This window comes from Vipera berus (genome assembly GCF_964194415.1).
Source record: "Vipera berus genome assembly, chromosome: 3".
NCBI lineage: Eukaryota > Metazoa > Chordata > Lepidosauria > Squamata > Viperidae > Vipera > Vipera berus.
The window spans coordinates 113,016,630-113,034,079 of NC_138204.1; the positions used below are offsets into that span (position 1 = coordinate 113,016,630).

Below are 17,450 nucleotides of genomic sequence, written 5' to 3' on the forward strand. Positions count from 1 at the left end.
GGTGTTGGTAATGACCTACAAAGCCCTACATGGCATGGTTCCGGAATACTTTGGGGAGCACCTGCGGCCGGCGTCAACTTCCCTCCGCCCAGTACGCTCCCACAGAGAGGGCCTCCTCAGGGTGCCACCGGTCAAAGAATGCTGACTGGTGGCCCCCGGGGGGAGGGCGTTCTCTGTGGGCGCGCCGGATTTATGGAACCATCTTCCGGTTGAGCTCCGGATGGCGCCTGACCTCCGCTCCTTCCGGCGTGATCTCAAAACCTACCTTTTCGAACAAGCTGGCCTGGCCTGATGGGATGGGTTTGGGTTTTATTAATGTCTTTTAACCTACTTTTAATGTGTTTTAACTTATTCGTGGGCATTTTGTTTAATCGTTTTTAATTTTTGTATCTTGTTTTTGATATGTATTGCCCTGTTCACCGCCCTGAGTCCTTCGGGAGAAGGGCGGTATACAAATTTAATAATAAATAAATAAATAAATAAATAAATAAATAAATTGATAGCATGAATGTTAATAAATAGAATCTTAGTCCAGACAGAAATACTGTTGGTGGATTGATTGTTGTAACAAAAAAGTGGTAGTAACCTGTTGTTGTTGTTTTTTTTAAAAAATCCATCATTGGTTCTTGAGAAACAAATAGTCTCAATAGCTAAAGATGCATGTATCAGGTTTGTCTGATAAAACCAAGTGTAATCCTATCTTGACAAGGTTAGGCATAAATAAATAAATATCCTCATAGCCTCTTGATTGGTTCCATATATTACACTGTGTTAATGTCATCTTCATGATAAAGCTGTAAGGCTATTAACTGTGACTGATGGATATGATTAGGTAACAGAAATGCTTACAAAAGTACTTTAGATATTGTACTAATTATTGATTCATTTCTATGTCCAGTTGAAAATGTTGATGCCGATCTAATGTCTGGATAGCTAGAAGTCAGAATATGTAAAGAAATACTTTTTTTTCCTATCTGTCCTCCTGGTGATTGAACTCTGAATGTTCCTTCCAAGTAAAGTTAAGCAGGTGGAGTTACAAGGATTTCTTTGTGAAAGGCCTGCTAGTGGAACACCTTCTCCTGGGAATGCCCATAACTGATATCTACTTTGCAGTCTTTCTAGTAGTAAAAGACTAATGTCCTATGACTAGATAGTTCCTGTGATTCCTAGAGTCCCAAAGCCAGGAAAGATGAGAAAAATCTCTCACTTCTCATTATCCTGTTTCCGTTGTCCAAAAGATGATTCATGATCTAGCCTGTATGCAGCACCTGATAGCAGGGATATGAACAGAAACATAAGGCAAAGAGTTAACTGTTTCTGCATCTCATATACTGATTCTAGATATTTGGCAGTCCAGATATGGCAGCCCTAATCCATGCCAATGAATTGGTAGAAGACGTTGGACCAGGATTGAAAGGCAAGGAGAACATGATGGACTCTTTATTGCCACAAGGCCTCAAGCCTCCCTGTGACTCAAGGGACTGCCTTTATATATTTAGGCATTTAGGCTACTAGCAGTGTTTCATGCATGCAGAGAATCTGGCTCCTATACAGCACAACTAATACTGTTTAGGATCTTTTGTGAGAGGGATCAGGAGATATGATAAGATAAGATAACCTTTATTGTCATTTTCTACTGTGGGCACAAGGACACATATTAAAAATGAAATTTTGTTGCCTGCTCTCAAAAGTGTACACATACAAAACATACATATAAACATGCTATATACAACATAAGTATATAGCTACACCCTTACATATAAACACATACAAATATCAATCACTGTCCATCTTGAGTCTTCCCTGGTAAGTATTTTACTATTAGCAGTACAATAATTTTGATCTCCACTTCTTCCAGAAACTCAAGGCAGAACATATGGGATTGTGTCTGTTTTCTCCCAGCAATAAGCATCTGATTTAGATATTAAAGGATGTTTGATTCTATCCTTTATATCTCACTGAGAAGAGTAAGTGGTTTTACCATAGCAGGTTCTTCCCTCACATTCTGTATTATGATATTCAAGAATTCCATTCAAATACAGATTCTTGAATTAAGACTTTGAAGTCAGAATCATTCATAAGAGATAGGAAGAAAGAGTGGAATCTGAATAAGTGGATTTTAGTAATAATTTCATATATTTCTGCTCCTCTCACCCCTCAGAAGGATATTTTTTTTTACTTTTATTTTAGGTTTTACTTTAGTTTTGGCAAAAAAATAGTTAGAATAGTCTCTGTTCTCATTTTGCCTCGAGATTTTTCTTTTTGTACAATTTTTATTCCACAGTTATTTGAGCATTTTTGCCAAATTACAAAGACTGCTGAACTAGCCACTTCCAAAAGAGGGATAAATGGATAATGATGGGAAAATCTTTCTCAACAGCCCAGCAAGCAATTGAGCTATATAGAGAGGCAAATGGGAATGGTAATATACATTTCACACATGCCTCAATAAAGTTGACAAGGCACCATCTCAGCTTCAGTAGCAGCCTCTGCTGCCAGCAGGAACAGTTGGCATAAATTTAGAATAGAAACCAATTAAAAGATAACAAGCGAACATAAGAGAACATATGCTTGTGATAGCAAGAATCTATTTTTTTTAAAAAAAAAACATGACCTCCAGCTATCACAGGAGAAGTTTAAATGTTGTTCAAAATCCCTACAAAAGAAATTCAAAGCAGTCATTTCTGGCTTTTGGACACTGCTTTGACCTTGGCCAGGCAATTTATATTAATGAGCAGGAGTCAGAGCAACGGTAAAGATCTTAAAAATCTGTAGAAGGGGTATTAATGATGTTCGCTAAGTTAAATCCAAAGTCTGTGTCGGAAAGAGTCCTACTTTTTGTTCAGAATGTGTTGCACACATGAGTTTGTAAGCAGGTTTATTTTTGCATAAATGTGCACAATTTAAATGCCGCATGTAAACCATATGGCACTTTTTGTCTTGTAATCTGGACAAGATATTTAAGAAGATCGGGAATGAGAAGAAGGTAGGTAGGGAAAATTGGCCAAAAGTAAAACATAGAACTAGAACTGGAATGCTGACCATTTGGTTAGCTATTATGATTGACCTCAAACAAGTAACGCACCAAGTTCTTATGTCAGTAACAGTTAACAATTCCATTTACATCAGAGAACGTTCTGTTGGCAAGTGAAGACATATCTTCCAAATTCCCCTCTTCCAGAAGCTTCTATCCATAGCAATCAGTACAAACAGTGGTCTCTGCACTGTGCAAATATATTTGTTATGATGTGCATAAACTATATTTCTTCTCTCGTATGCAAAGGCTCAAACCCCACTTTTCCCTTCAGTTCCTGCAGCAGTCACAATGAAAGCCCTCTTTCTTCAAGCAAGCAAGCAAAGAACTGAGTTTTCCTAATACCTTTCTCTTCTCTAACAAAATTAGAGCTGCTCTTCATTTTCCTTGGAGAGTGCTGGTGGACCATGTTATATTTCCCTACTATGTATTGGTCTCTAAGGATCTATTTTAGAAATTTAAAACTGACTTATATAGATAGACAAATGCTCTTTCTGTTGTATCTCAGAGCCTTATAGCTCTGTGCATTCATACCACAGTTGCTTAAGTTGTGTTCACCAAATACTTTAAATTGTGTCCTCATTTCTATTAAGCTACCTGTGACATCTGACCAATAAAATTTTAATTGGATTTTTTTTAGGACTTCACTTTCTACAGATGGTACCTTATGGGTGAAGGATGTATGCCTACCAACTCTCAGCACTTTGTCAACAGTTCCAAGCCAAAAGATGACTAGTGGAAGGGTTTAATTGATGTAGGAGCAAAGATGCCCATGAGGTTGAAAAAAACTCATAAATATTCAGTATTTAAATAATACACACTCTTTATTATTGCTCTGTGCTCTTTGTTCTGATTACCGCTATACCTAACAGTAATACTCTCTACTATATCAACCTGACTTCCAACAGTTGTTTTAATATCCATGAAGGAGTGTAAATAACAGATCTCTAGAGCTGCATCCTTCCTTGCCTCTATTGTATAAATAAATCCAAGGACAGACATTAGTAAAAGAAATCATTATCTACTTAAGAAATCTACCATACCAGGTGCAGAGCCCTCTGGACTAATATTTTATGAATTTTTCTGTAGTTGTGAAAAATGCAGTGGGTTTTTTCAACCATATAGGATGCCAGAACCTGATATAAACGCTATCCAAAATATGTCCTGAATTTATCCAGAGAGTCAAGTTCAAGTTGGTCTTAGCCCAGATCCCTTCAGCAATGTAGCCTTGATCCTACCACTATTTTTAGGGTAGATCATTTTCCTGATAATGACTCTATCTTTCTCATTAACTCCAAGGTTGTCTCTTTTCTATGGATTCCCAAAGGAGGATGGAAGATGTTTAGAAATAAGAGACTGTGACAGAGATAGGAAGAAATGGCTGAGCATTACATACTCAGAGAAGCATGATGAGATTTCTTTACTTTTTTTTCTCTTCTAACTGACATTTAGTAAAAGAAATCTGAGTGGAATTTGGGGAGGAGTTTACTTCCTTCTCTTCTTCTTCTTTCCCTTTATAATGATCATATTGGTGATGACAGAGGACATGATGATAGCCACTGAATTGCTAGCAAACACTTGTGTGGTAAATAATAATACAATAGTGTCTCCTCCACCATCACCAACAAATTCTGAAAGCTCTCACTGAAGCTGACTTTGCTGCCTTCTCTATCCATGGGAGTGCATTTCAAAAAACACAGATGTGATGTACAATATTGCTTCAGAGTATTATGGGGCTTCAACAGGGAAGACTGAAATTAGTCCACATATGCAACATTTTTAGTGCAAAATTCTTGAGAATTCTTAACTTAGTTTATTGAGTCCAACCTCCTGCTCTATAGAAGAATACACTATTTGGTAGTTATGGAACATCTGAATACTCTTTTTTTCTGCTCAGAGTGCATACTTATAGCTCCTTTGTTATTAACTCAGATCCTATGGATTATTACTGTAACATGCATGTATATCTCCTATTAGACTTCTGTTAAAAGGTTTCAAACTTGGTGTGTTCTGTGACTTCATAGCACCATCTAGCGTTCACTAGATTATTAGCAAACTTTTCTGTTGAAATTGTTTTTTTTTTCTTTTCACTTTCTGTCCTGGAAATTAGTACATCTCACTTCATTAAAAGTAGGTGTAAATTTCTGGCAAAATTTGAGATATTTCTGTGAAGCATTGAAATAAATCATTCCAAGCTACATCAAACTATTGTTTCAAAGTAGTGGCTTAATTGAAGTGCACAATTAGTGCCATTAAGGCTATGCGATCATTTAAATAACTTTTACTGGGAGAGAAGCTGGAAGATATTACTAAATGGAGTGTAATCATGTTAACTGTGTTAATTATATTTGATTCATCTTGTTGTTGTTGTTGTTAGTTGCGAAGTCGTGTCCGACACATCGCGACCCTATGGACAATGTTCCTCCAGGCCTTCCTGTCCTCTACCATCTTCTGGAGTCCATCTAGGCTCACGCCTACCGCTTCGGTGACTCCATCCAGCCACCTCATTCTCTGTCGTCCCCTTCTTCTATTGCCCTCAATCTTTCCCAGCATTAGGCTCTTCTCCAGTGAGTCCTTCCTTCTCATTAGGTGGCCAAAGTATTTGAGTTTTAGCTTCAGGATCTGGCCTTCTAAAGAGCAGTCAGGGTTGATCTCCTCTAGGACTGACCGGTTTGATCGCCTTGCAGTCCAAGGAACTCGAAGGAGTCTTCTCCAGTACCATAGTTCAAAGGCTTCAATTCTTTGGCGCTCAGCCTTTCTTATGGTCCAGCTTTCACTGCCATACATTGCAACTGGGAAGACCATAGCCTTGACTATACGCACTGTTGTTGACAGGGTGATGTCTCTGCTTTTTAGTGTGCTGTTTAGATTTGCCATGGCTTTCCTCCCAAGGAGCAAGCGTCTTTTAATTTCTTGGCTACAGTCCCCATCTGCAGTGATCTTGGAGCCCAGGAAAATAAAATCTGTCACTACCTCCATTTCTTCCCCATCTATTTGCCAGGAATTGAGAGGGCCAGATGCCATGATCTTGGTTTTCTTAATGTTTAGTTTCAACCCAAGTTTTGCACTCTCCTTCTTCACCCGCAACAAGAGGCTCTTTAGTTCTTCTTCACTTTCTGCCATTAGAGTGGTATCATCTGCATATCTTAGGTTGTTGATGTTTCTTCCGGCAATCTTAATTCCAACTTTTGATTCATCTAGCCCTGCCTTTCTCATGATGTGCTCTGCATATAAGTTAAATAGGCAAGGTGACAGTATACAGCCTTGCCGGACTCCTTTCCCAATTTTGAACCAATCAGTGGTTCCGTGTCCAGTTCTCACTGTTGCTTCTTGGCCCGCATATAGATTTCTCAAGAGACAAATAAGATGGTCTGGTATGCCCATCTCTTTAAGGACTTGTCACAGTTTGTTATGATCCACACAATCAAAGGCTTTAGCATAGTCAATGAAGCAGAAGTAGATGTTTTTCTGGAACTCTCTAGCTTTCTCCATGATCCAGCGTATGTTAGCAATTTGATCTCTAGTTCCTCTGCCTCTTCGAAATCCTGCCTGTACTTCTGGTAGTTCTCGATCCACATACTGCTGGAGTCTAGCTTGTAGGATTTTAAGCATAACTTTACTAGCATGAGAAATGAGTGCAATGGTGCGATAGTTTGAACATTCTTTGGCACTGCCTCTCTTTGGAATTGGAATGTAAACTGATCTTTTCCAATCCTGTGGCCACTGTTGAGTTTTCCAAATTTGCTGGCAAATTGAGTGTAGCACTTTTACTGCACCATCTTTTAAGATTTTGAATAGCTCAGCTGGAATACTGTCACCTCCACTAGCTTTGTTGTTGCTCAGCTTTTCTAAGGCCCACTTCACTTCACATTCTAGGATGTCTGGCTCGAGGTCAGTGACCACCTCATTGTGATTATCAGGGACGTTAAGCTCATTCTTGTATAGTTCTTCTGTGTAATTTTGCCACCTCTTCTTAATCTCTTCTGGCTCTGTTAGGTCCCTGCCATTTTGGTCCTTTATCATGCCCATTTTTGCATGAAACGCTCCTTTCATCTCTCCAATTTTCTTGAAAAGATCTCTGGTCCTCCCTATTCTATTGTTTTCTTCTATTTCTTTGCATTGTTCATTTAAGAAGGCATTCTTATCTCTTCTAGCTATTCTTTGGAATTCTGCATTTAATTGGGCATATCTTTCTTTTTCTCCCTTGCCTTTCGCTTCCCTCCTTTCCTCAGCTATTTGCAAAGCTTCCTCAGACAGCCATTTTGCTTTCTTGCATTTCTTTTTCTTTGGGATGGTTTTGGTTGCTACCTGTTGTACAATGTTGCGAACCTCTGTCCATAGTTCTTCAGGCACTCTGTCTATCAGATCTAATTCCTTAAATCTATTTGTCACCTCTACTGTATATTCAACAGGGATATGATTTAATTCATACCTGACTGGCCTAGTGCTTTTCCCTACTTTCTTCAATTTAAGCCTAAACTTTGCAACAAGAAGCTCATGGTCTGAGCCACAGTCAGCTCCTGGTCTTGTTTTTACTGACTGTATAGAGCTTCTCCATCTTTGGCTGCAGAGCATATAGTCAATCTGATTTCTGTGTTGACCGTCTGGTGATGTCCATGTGTAAAGCCGTCTCTTGGGTTGTTGGAAAAGAGTGTTTGCTATGACCATCGTATTCTCTTGACAAAATTCTATCAGCCTGTGCCCTGCTTCATTTTGTACTCCAAGGCCAAACTTGCCTGTTATTCCAGTTATCTTTTAGCTTCCTACTTTAGCGTTCCAATCCCCCATGATGATAAGGACATCATTTTTTGGTGTTAGTTCTATAAGGTGATGTCGGGCTTCATAGAACTGGTCAATTTCATCCTCTTCAGCACCGGTGGTTGGGGCATAGACTTGGACTACTGTGATATTGAATGGTTTGCCTTGGATTCGAACTGAGATCATTCTGTCATTTTGAGGATTGTATCCCAGTATTGCTTTTCCTATTTTTTTATTGACTATGAAGGCTACTCCATTTCTTCTGAGGGATTCTTGCCCGCAGTAGTATACCTGATGGTTATCTGAATTAAATTCACCCATTCCTGTCCATTTTAGTTCGCTGATACCTAAGATGTCAATGTTTAGTCTTGTCATCTCTTGTTTGACCACGTCCAGCTTTCCTTGATTCATGGATCTTACATTCCAGGTTCCTATGGAGAAAAAATCTTTACAGCATCGGACTTTCCTTTCACCACCAGACACATCCACAGCTGAGCGTCCTTTTGGCTTTGGCCCAGTCGCTTCATTCTTTCTGGCGCTACTAGTACTAGCCCTCTGCTCTTCCCCAGTAGCATATTGGACGCCTTCCGACCTGAGGGGCTCATCTTCCAGCGCCATATCGTTTTGCCTTTTGGTACTGTCCATAGGGTTTTCATGGCAAAGATACTGGAGTGGTTTGCCATTTCCTTCTCCAGTGGATCACGTTTTGTCAGAACTCTCTGCTATGACCTTTCCGTCTTGGGTGGCCCTGCACGGCATAGCTCATAGCTTCATTGAATTACGCAAGCCCCTTCGCCACGACAAGGCAGTAATCCATGAAGGGGTTGATTCATCTAAGTCACTTTAAATGATACCTAGTCAAATTAAGTTATTGTCTTAGCCATGTTCACTTCTTCACCATGTATCTAGTTAATTTTTGGAAAACAATGGCCAGGTTAGCATTCAGCCCATCCCAGATCTTGCATATAGCAGATTTTGTCTGTCCAGAAGAAAAAAAACCCAGTTTCCTGTTTTAATATCTGTTTATCTCCATTGGGGAAAGAATCATTCATCAGATCTATTTGTATTACATTTAAATCCCCCTTCAGATTAATTTCATGGACATCCATTGCAATTCATTCTTGTTTACAACTTCATTAGAAAATGGTCTGTTAATTTTATCAAACATTTGATCTATTCTGTCCAAAAACCTGGGTGAAGGGTATTCAAAAATTTGCACTAAGGATTTCTGCTCCATTTTTTTCTCCTCTAGCTCTAGTATCCAGCCTTCAAGATCTCCTTACCATAAAAAAAGCGAATCTCCATTTTCCCATTAGAATATATCTTCTAAATAATTCAAAACTATAATCCCAAATCCCTTGGTCTCTTAATCTGTTATTAACTTTCCAAAATCCATTTACTAAGCACCTTTTTCTGCATGGTCCAAAAACAATCATATTTTTAAAACTTTTAAAGTCAAATTTAGATCATCATCTTTTAAACAGGTAGAAACTCACCCGATGAATACAGTAAAAATAAAGTGATTAAGATAAAAGGTTCAGTCATGCTTAATGTCTGCAAAGGCTCCTTTGCAAGAGTGTGTTTGATATTGTCCCAACTCTCACTCTCTCCATATATAAGTTGATCATAAAAATAGCGGTTTCTATTGTCTACTCATGAGGAGCAGCTATCCGAAGTCATGTAAACAATCTCAGTGATCTCTCCTTTGGTAAGGGGAGATTACACTGACTTGGATCCAACATCCAGTAGCGATTCCCTGCACAAAAGCTATCTTGCTAGCCAGTAAAAGCCAGCCAGGCTTCAACTCACTATGGCAGTTTCAGGAAGTTGAGGCCTTACAAATTCTGATAGCAAATTTCCCTCTGAGACTAAGGCTGGCAGCTGACTTCTTTTTTTCTTTTTCTTTTAAACTGGTAATCCTGCCACTTTCCATTTTCTTTGCCTTCCATCACTGTCATTTACATTGGGTGGATAGCTCCCAGAGCATCTCTTCTTTCTCTTCAGCACACTTCTCCAGACCATGGCCTGCTTCACTTTAGATTCCTCCATCAACAAGTTCAGTTGTTTTTTTCTCCAACTCTTTGTCTTCTTTAACACCTTCCATTCATGAGCAAATTTTATATAATCTAAATTTGGTTCATTTAGAATATTTGTGCATTTGGTTCTTTATACATTTGGTTTGCACAGAAGGCTACTGTCAGGCCCAAAGAATGAGATCCTGGTTCCAAACTGAGCTCCTTAATGTTTCCACTTTTATTTTGGTCAGATTAAGCACTTTACTATCTGCATCTACCATATTCTCTGAGAACTGTTAGGGAGGGCCTGTCTCCCCCCCTCTTTCTCTCACACAAAAAAAATCTGGATAGAGGTGTTCTCTTATTCCTGGAAAGCGCCCCCACCCTCCTGGAATCCAGCTGACTACATTCCATCACATCTTCCCAGTTTTTTCTGGCTTTCCTCCAGAGTTCACTTTAAAAGCAGCTCTGTGTACTGGTCATTGTTTTAAAGTACATCTCTAACAATAAAGAATATCAGAAGCTTTTCTGTGCATATTGGATGCAGTTGGCTGCAGCAGACATTATTCCATGTTCACAACTTCTCTATTTCTCACCAGAATAATTGGTGTGGAATTCATCCCCTTTGATCTCCAACTTACATATTTTGCTTTCTTGCAAAATTGGGAAGGATTTAATTGCATATGAAAACCGGAACTGGGGTGGAAACATACCCAGTAAAGATGAGGTCTATTTGAGGAGTGTTGTGTTTCCACCATCTTTGATTTAAGAATTCATGCATCTCTGTGTAGTTTGTAGTGTGTAGTTTTCTATCAGATTAAAAAGATATGATGTTCAAATCCAGTTCCACAGAGAATGAGAAAATCGTGTTAACAGAGAGTGAGTGCTATCCAGAGTACACTGTTTGTAAAACGCTATTTACCCTGAATTTGTTTTTAAAGATAAGTAAAGAGAAATCAGAAATTAGTCAGCAAAGAATATTCTTTTAGGATGAGATGACATCGCAACCCTGGACATTTAATCTTGAATTGATGATACATGTTCATAGACTGTTTTATGGACTGCTTTCCAAAATGTATAAGGGAAAAAAATGACCAATATTAGTGATCATATATAATGCTGGGTTTTTAAGTGTTGCTTGTACATGTTCAATAATAAGTAGAGTGTCTTTTTTCTTTAGTTTTCTTTTTTCTGATTTTCATATACTGTACATATGAAAATTTTATATAGAAACATACAACACACACACACACACACACACACAGATACACACTTTTAATGATAGTTTTTTTAAAAAAGGGAGTCAATTCAAGGAGGAATTTGTGTGATGTGCAAGCTTTTGGAAGGTTAGTAACATGAGGAAAGGCTACAATAATTATGGATGTTTTACTCTGTGCTGAGAAGGAAAATAAGCTGATACTTTTAAACATAATTTGTCATGGTTCCGAGAGATGAAACTCTTCAAAGGATTTTGAGGCATTGTTTACCTTAAAGAATCTTTATTCGAGAAGCATAGCATCATGGTTCCAACTAATGAGACAGATCAAAGAACATTGTATGATTGTTTATTCTAAAAAAAGTCTATAATAATGAGAACAAAGAATCGGCACTCATGGATGGATGCCAGAATCTGAATTCTCCTCCCCTTAACACATCATATCATACTGAATTCCCTCCCTTAATTACACGTCATGAATAACATTCACCAATTAGTTTAACACACAGAGTTTCACTTCCCTTCTGAAGCGTGCTATCCCTTATCTTCTCAAAACATCCAGGCTGAATTCCTCCCGTGCTTTAGTGATTCAAAGCCAAACAGTTAAAGCAAAAGGCTGCCTCTTATATTGTCAGTGCAAAAACATGTCAATGTTTGCAGCATTGATATCCAGCCCCCCTTACAAAAAGGACAAATCCTGTAATGTAAACAAAACACAAGTTAGGAGCTGGCTTTTGGTTTGTTGGGGTGTTTCTCATAAAACTTTTTGATAAGTCTGTCAGCTTTCACATCGCTAGTTTTTACCCAAATGGCTTCAGACAATGGGTATCCCTTCCATTGTACTAGGTCAGGGGTAGGCAACCTCGGCTCTTTTATGACTCATGGACTTCAACTCCCAGAATTCCTGAGTCAGCTATGCTGACTCAGGAATTCTGGGAGTTGAAGTCCATGAGTCAAAAAAGAGCCGAGGTTGCCTATCCCTGTACTAGGTATTGCAATTTTCCCTTAAAAATTCTAGAGTCAAGAATACATTTCACTTCATAATGGGTCTGACCCACTACTATGAGGGGTCCGGGTGCCTTCTTAGGGGGGGGGTCTTAAAGTGGAGGCCCGAAAAGGTTTCAGTAAGCTACAATGGAAAATCGGGTGAATTTTTCCCAAAAGTCTGGGGAGTTTCAATTCTACTATGACCGGGTTGATGATTCTCACAATGGGGAAAGGCCCCAAGAGCTTCGGTCCTAATTTCTTGCTGGGTAATTTGAGGCCTAAATATTTAGTTGACAGATAAACATTTTCCCCAACTTGGAATGTTCTTTGGGGAGCCCTCTTTTTATCAGGCCTTTTTTTATAAGTCTCAGAAGTCTTTTTTAACGACATTTTCGTGTTTCTCCAAACCTCTTCCCAGCCCCTCACCCATTGATCAAGTGTCTGGGAAGTGGAGGGCATCTGAGGGCAGTCAGGCATTGGGCTGAACTCTTTTCCTGTGGCTACTCTGAAACGCATGTAGCCAGTGCTGCTGTGAACAGAATTATTGTTGGCCACCTCGGCGAAAGGAGGAGGTCAGTCCAGTTTGTCTGTTGGTAGGAAACATACCATCTGAGATATTGCTCCACCATTTTGTTAGGGGATTCTGCAGCCCCATTGGTAGCTGGATGAAAAGCAGATGATAAGCCTTGAGATGATCCAATTAATTTAATGAAATTCCTCCAAAATTTCGCTGTGACCTGCACTCCTCTATCTGAAATTATTCATTTAGGGGTGCCATGCAGTTGGTAGATATGTTTCAGGAACAATATAGTCAGTCGTTGTGCAGATGGGAGTCCTTTACAGGTGATAAAATGAGCCTGCTTTGAAAACAGGTTTATCACAATCCAGATGACAGTATTTCCTCTACTTTTGGGTAAGTCTAAAATAAAATCCATAGCTATTTCTTCCCATGGTTGAGAAAGGTCTGCCACCGACTGAAGTAACTCAGGGGTTTTCCCTGGAATTCTTTTCATGGTGGCACATACGGTACAACTCCTGACATAGTTTTCTACATCTCGTTTTAACCCCGGCCACCAAAATTGCCGGCGGATGAAGTGTAGAGTTTTTAAATACCCGAAGTGACCAACCTGTTTTACTTCATGGCTGTGTTTGAGAGCATTGAGAAGGAGGGCTTCAGTTAGATACAATTCCCACCCCCCATTGTATGCCAAACCATCCCTGCATGTTAGAGAGGTTTGATTATCTTTCAACCTTTGATCGGTGAGGAGCTCTCATTTTATCTTCTTTGCTCCCGGGTCATCAGGATTAGGGGTTCTGCGAGGTGTGAGTTGTGCCGCAGGTTGTGAACTGGGGATAATTGCCTCATAGACCTCTTCGGGTTCATTTTGTACTGTGGCAAATAGGGATAGATCATCAGCTAGGAAGCTTTTTCTTCCTGGTATGTACTTTAGAGTAAAATTAAAACGGTTAAAATACTGTGCCCATCACACTTGCTTTGGGGACAATTTGCGGGGAATTTTTAGTGCCTCTAAATTTTTGTGATCTGTCCATACTTCAAAAGGCACCTTGCTCCCTTCTAAATAGTGTCACCAGTTTAATAGCCCCCACCTAATTGTGAAGGCCTCCTTCTCCCAGACTGTCCATCTCCTCTAGCTTTCAGTGAATTTCTTAGAGGTGTAGGCACAAGGTTGCAGGACCCCACTTTTATTCTTTTGCAGTAACACAGCTCCAACTGCCACATCGCTGGGCTCCCCTGGGCAGGGGCGCTTTAGAACTGGTTCAGCAGCAAATAGTCTTTTTAAATTTTCAAAAGCTTTCTGACAACTCATAGTCCATGGTAGTGGTTGGCCAGGTTGCAGTTTTCCCCCTCTCTTGCCCATTTTGAGTAGTTCTGGCCAGCTTGTTTTAAATTGTAGATTTGTTCTTCTGCTTTGAGGGCTATGGATGGGTCCTCAAATCTTTCTCTCAGCCCTAGGAGGAAGAGGTGGGGGTCCTCCAATTCAGGGGCTTGCTCATTATATAAATTGTTTAACCATTCAGATGCTTCTCCCTCTAGGCTGGACGCAGTCACATTGACCATAGCACCTGGGTCCAGGTAGAAACAGGCCCAGCAATTCAAATGTGAGCATACTTGATTGAGGAAAAAATCAGTTTCTCTGGGTCCCCATCGAAGGTTGCTCTGAAGGGTGGGGACATCATTGGTTTCTGGGGCCCCCATTGGTACTGCTGTATGCCCAGGGGTTGCATGTTCGGGCCCGGCTGCTGCCACCCTTGCTATGGTTGTCCTCCCTGCAGCTTCTGCTCTCCAGGCTTCTGCACCACCCCAAGCTGTTGCAAGGCCTCTATTAGCTGCGGCAAGCTCAGAGGTTGTTGGCCTTTCACTTGCAGGGTTGCCCCAACCTTGTTGCAGAGACCCCAGGCTGGAAGGCCTGGCAGGGGACTCCTGGGGCTGGTAGGCTGTCTGGTCTGCAGACAGGGTTTTCCACTCACCCAAATTCTCCGTGGTAGATGGTCTGGTAGCTCTCCACTATTCTGCTTTTGAAGACTCTGGTAGGGCAGTCTCAAGGCATCTGGAGTCTCCACTGGAATAGTTCCAGCCTGACAACCAGCTAGGCTCTCCTAACTGCTTGGGTTCTACCCCCCCAAAATGAGAGTCCTGCAAAACTCATCTTCCCACAGCATGCTGTCTGTTAATTCCTCCTCTGAGCTGTCAGCAGCTGCCAGGTCACCGTTTCCAAGCCGATTCTCTTTTCCCATGATGAAGATTCTCCACTGAAACTTTGCCAGCTTCTCTCAAGGCTAGAGACAGCGGCAGGTTGTTTGAAAGAAAAATGATTCTGGCATGATGTCATGGTTCCGACTAATGAAATAGATCAAAGAACATTGCATGATGGTTTGTTCTAAAAAAGTCTATAATCAGTGCTTTTTTCTAAAAAAAAAAGGTGCCGGAACTCAGAGGTGCTGTCACTGGGAGCGATGCCGGTGTCTTGCTACGGCGCCTCTGCCCGTCCTTTGCTTGGAGCCACATGCCATGGGGATTCCCCTCCCCATAGTTGCCACGCCGTGGCCCGTGCTGAGCCCCCACCCCGAGCTGCTTTGAACCCTGACCCAGAGCTGTGTTCCTCATGGCAGTGGTCTCTGGCGCCAAACAGCTGATGGCCTCCGGCAGCAGCACTCATTCACTTACTGCCCCATCACTTCCAAATGCAGTAAGTGAGTGAGCGAGCAAGTGGCATTTGGAAATGTTTGGAAGTGATGGGGCAGTAAGTGAGTGAGTGAACGAGTAAATGGCATTTGGAAGCGATGGGGCAGTAAGTGAGCGAGCGACCAAGAGGCCTTTGAAAGAGATGGAGTGAGTGGGGGAGAGACTGAACAAGGTGCCTTTGAAAGAGACGGAGGAGTGAGTGAGAGCGACTGGAGGCTTTTGTGAGCAAAGTGTGGGTGAGTGGGGGGGGCTTTTGCGAGCGAAGGGTGAGAGAAAAAGGGAGAAGTGAGGGGTAGAAGTGAAAAAGAAAAGGCACTGACTTCTGACTTCCTCTGTTACAGGAGTAGAAGGAAGCATTAACATTGGACCTCAACTGTTTGCTTTTCTATAATATTATAAACTAGCCATTTCTATAACAATAAATGAATCTAAGCAATGAAACCCAAAATACCCCCCCCCTTTTTTTTTGTCATCAAGTTTTTGACACCTTGTTAAGCACTGGTGGTGCTTGAATATTGTCATGTCCTAAAAGTGGTATAATTTCTGAAAAGGTTGAAAAGCCCTGATGTAAATGCAGCCTAAATTGTTTATTGCCATCCTATTTGCAAATAATATCTTACTTACCTAGTTGAGATGGTGTAGTTGAGCAGCAGGGAGGGGTGCAAAGTTCATGCCTTTGCTGCAGACAACTTGCCTGTGCAACATTGCACAGTGAAAGATTGTGACTAAACAAAATTTTAATGTACAGATAATACCACCAGAAATTATTTTAGCCTTTTTAATAAATGTTGTTATTTTCTAACCATGGTACACACAAAATGGAAATTTAGGAACATCTGCTTGCACAGATTCTCTGCCTGGGTAGAAAATAATACAGTTGGTAATATATGTATGCATACGAATGTACATATTGCTTTGAGATAGGCCCAGAATCTTCAAAGCTGTATGTAGCAGCTCACAGGACTATCCAAGGTACTTGATATAATGATTTCTGCTTTGAAGTTCCCAAGAGTTGGAAAGATATCTCCCTATCCACAATAAGAAGCCAAGAAGTGAAACCATATTGATGTTAAGCTCACCATGGAAAACATCATATATCGTTATGTATATAGTAGGTTAATTATTTAAAGACTGAAGTGCAACATAACTAGATTCTAAATAATCTATTTTTCAAAACACACAACAGTCCAAACAGTAAAAGTAAAGTCCAAATTAAGAATATTTCATTAAGAATTGTTTAATTTAAAGTGGTTTAGTTGTAATAGATGGTTATAGATTCAAAATAGTTTTCAACAGTGTACAAAAGATACTATGTTTTTCTAGTATCAGCTAAATTAGACATATTACACTGAGAAAAATGTTTCTCATTTCTTTCCTGTTACCTTTATTGATTTCATTGCAGAGATGTTAACATAGGAAATAGATTGTTTTGTTATCTAATTTTACCTTCCAAAAGATAGAAGCAGATGAAAAATGTGAGGTTCTTTCTTGTTGGCTTTTTTAAATTAGCTGTTTTAGATTCCTAAAGAAGTAACCTTGTAAATAATTTTAATGTCCTCCTCTAGTGCAGCGTAGGCAACCTTGGCTCTTTTATGACTCAAGGACTTCAACTCCCAGAATTCCTGAGCCAGCATGGCTCAGCTTGGAAACCTCTCTCTTTCTCCTCAGCGTGGCTGACTCAGGATTTCTGGGAGTTGAAGTCCATGAGTCATAAAAAAAGAGCCAAGATTGCCTATCCCTGCAATAGAGGGAGCTTTTTTTTTTGCAAAAAAAAAGGTGCCGGAACGCCATTCTGAGCATTCTATGAGAAAAAAAGCCCTGTCTATAATAATGAGAACGAAGCATCGGCACTCATGGATGGATGCCAGAATCTGAATTCTCCTCCCCTTAACACATCATATAATACAGAATTCCCTCCCTTAATTACACGTCATGAATCACATTCACCAATTAGTTTAACACACGAAGTTTCACTTCCCTTCTGAAGCGCGTTATCCCTTATCTTCTCAAAACATCCAGGTTGAATTCCTCCCATGCTTTAGTGATTCAGAGCCAAACAGTTAAAGCAAAAGGCTGCCTCTTATATTGTCAGTGCAAAAACATGTCAATGTTTGCAGCTTTGACACGGCACTTACATAGCCAAAGCCAAAATCTGAATTCCTCTCCCCTGAGCACATAGTATCAAAGCACAATTCCCTCCTCTAATTTACAGTCATAAATCACATTCTCCAATTA

At 40.2% G+C, this 17,450-nt stretch overlaps 1 protein-coding gene across 1 annotated transcript in view; it reads left to right on the forward strand.

Annotated features, from left to right (window-relative positions):
• The window catches only part of ASTN1 (astrotactin 1), a gene marked incomplete at both ends in the record, with an annotated part of 171,683 nt that overhangs the window by 136,772 nt on the left and 17,461 nt on the right, over window positions 1–17,450 (forward strand). The gene's annotated exons all lie outside the window — the stretch shown is intronic.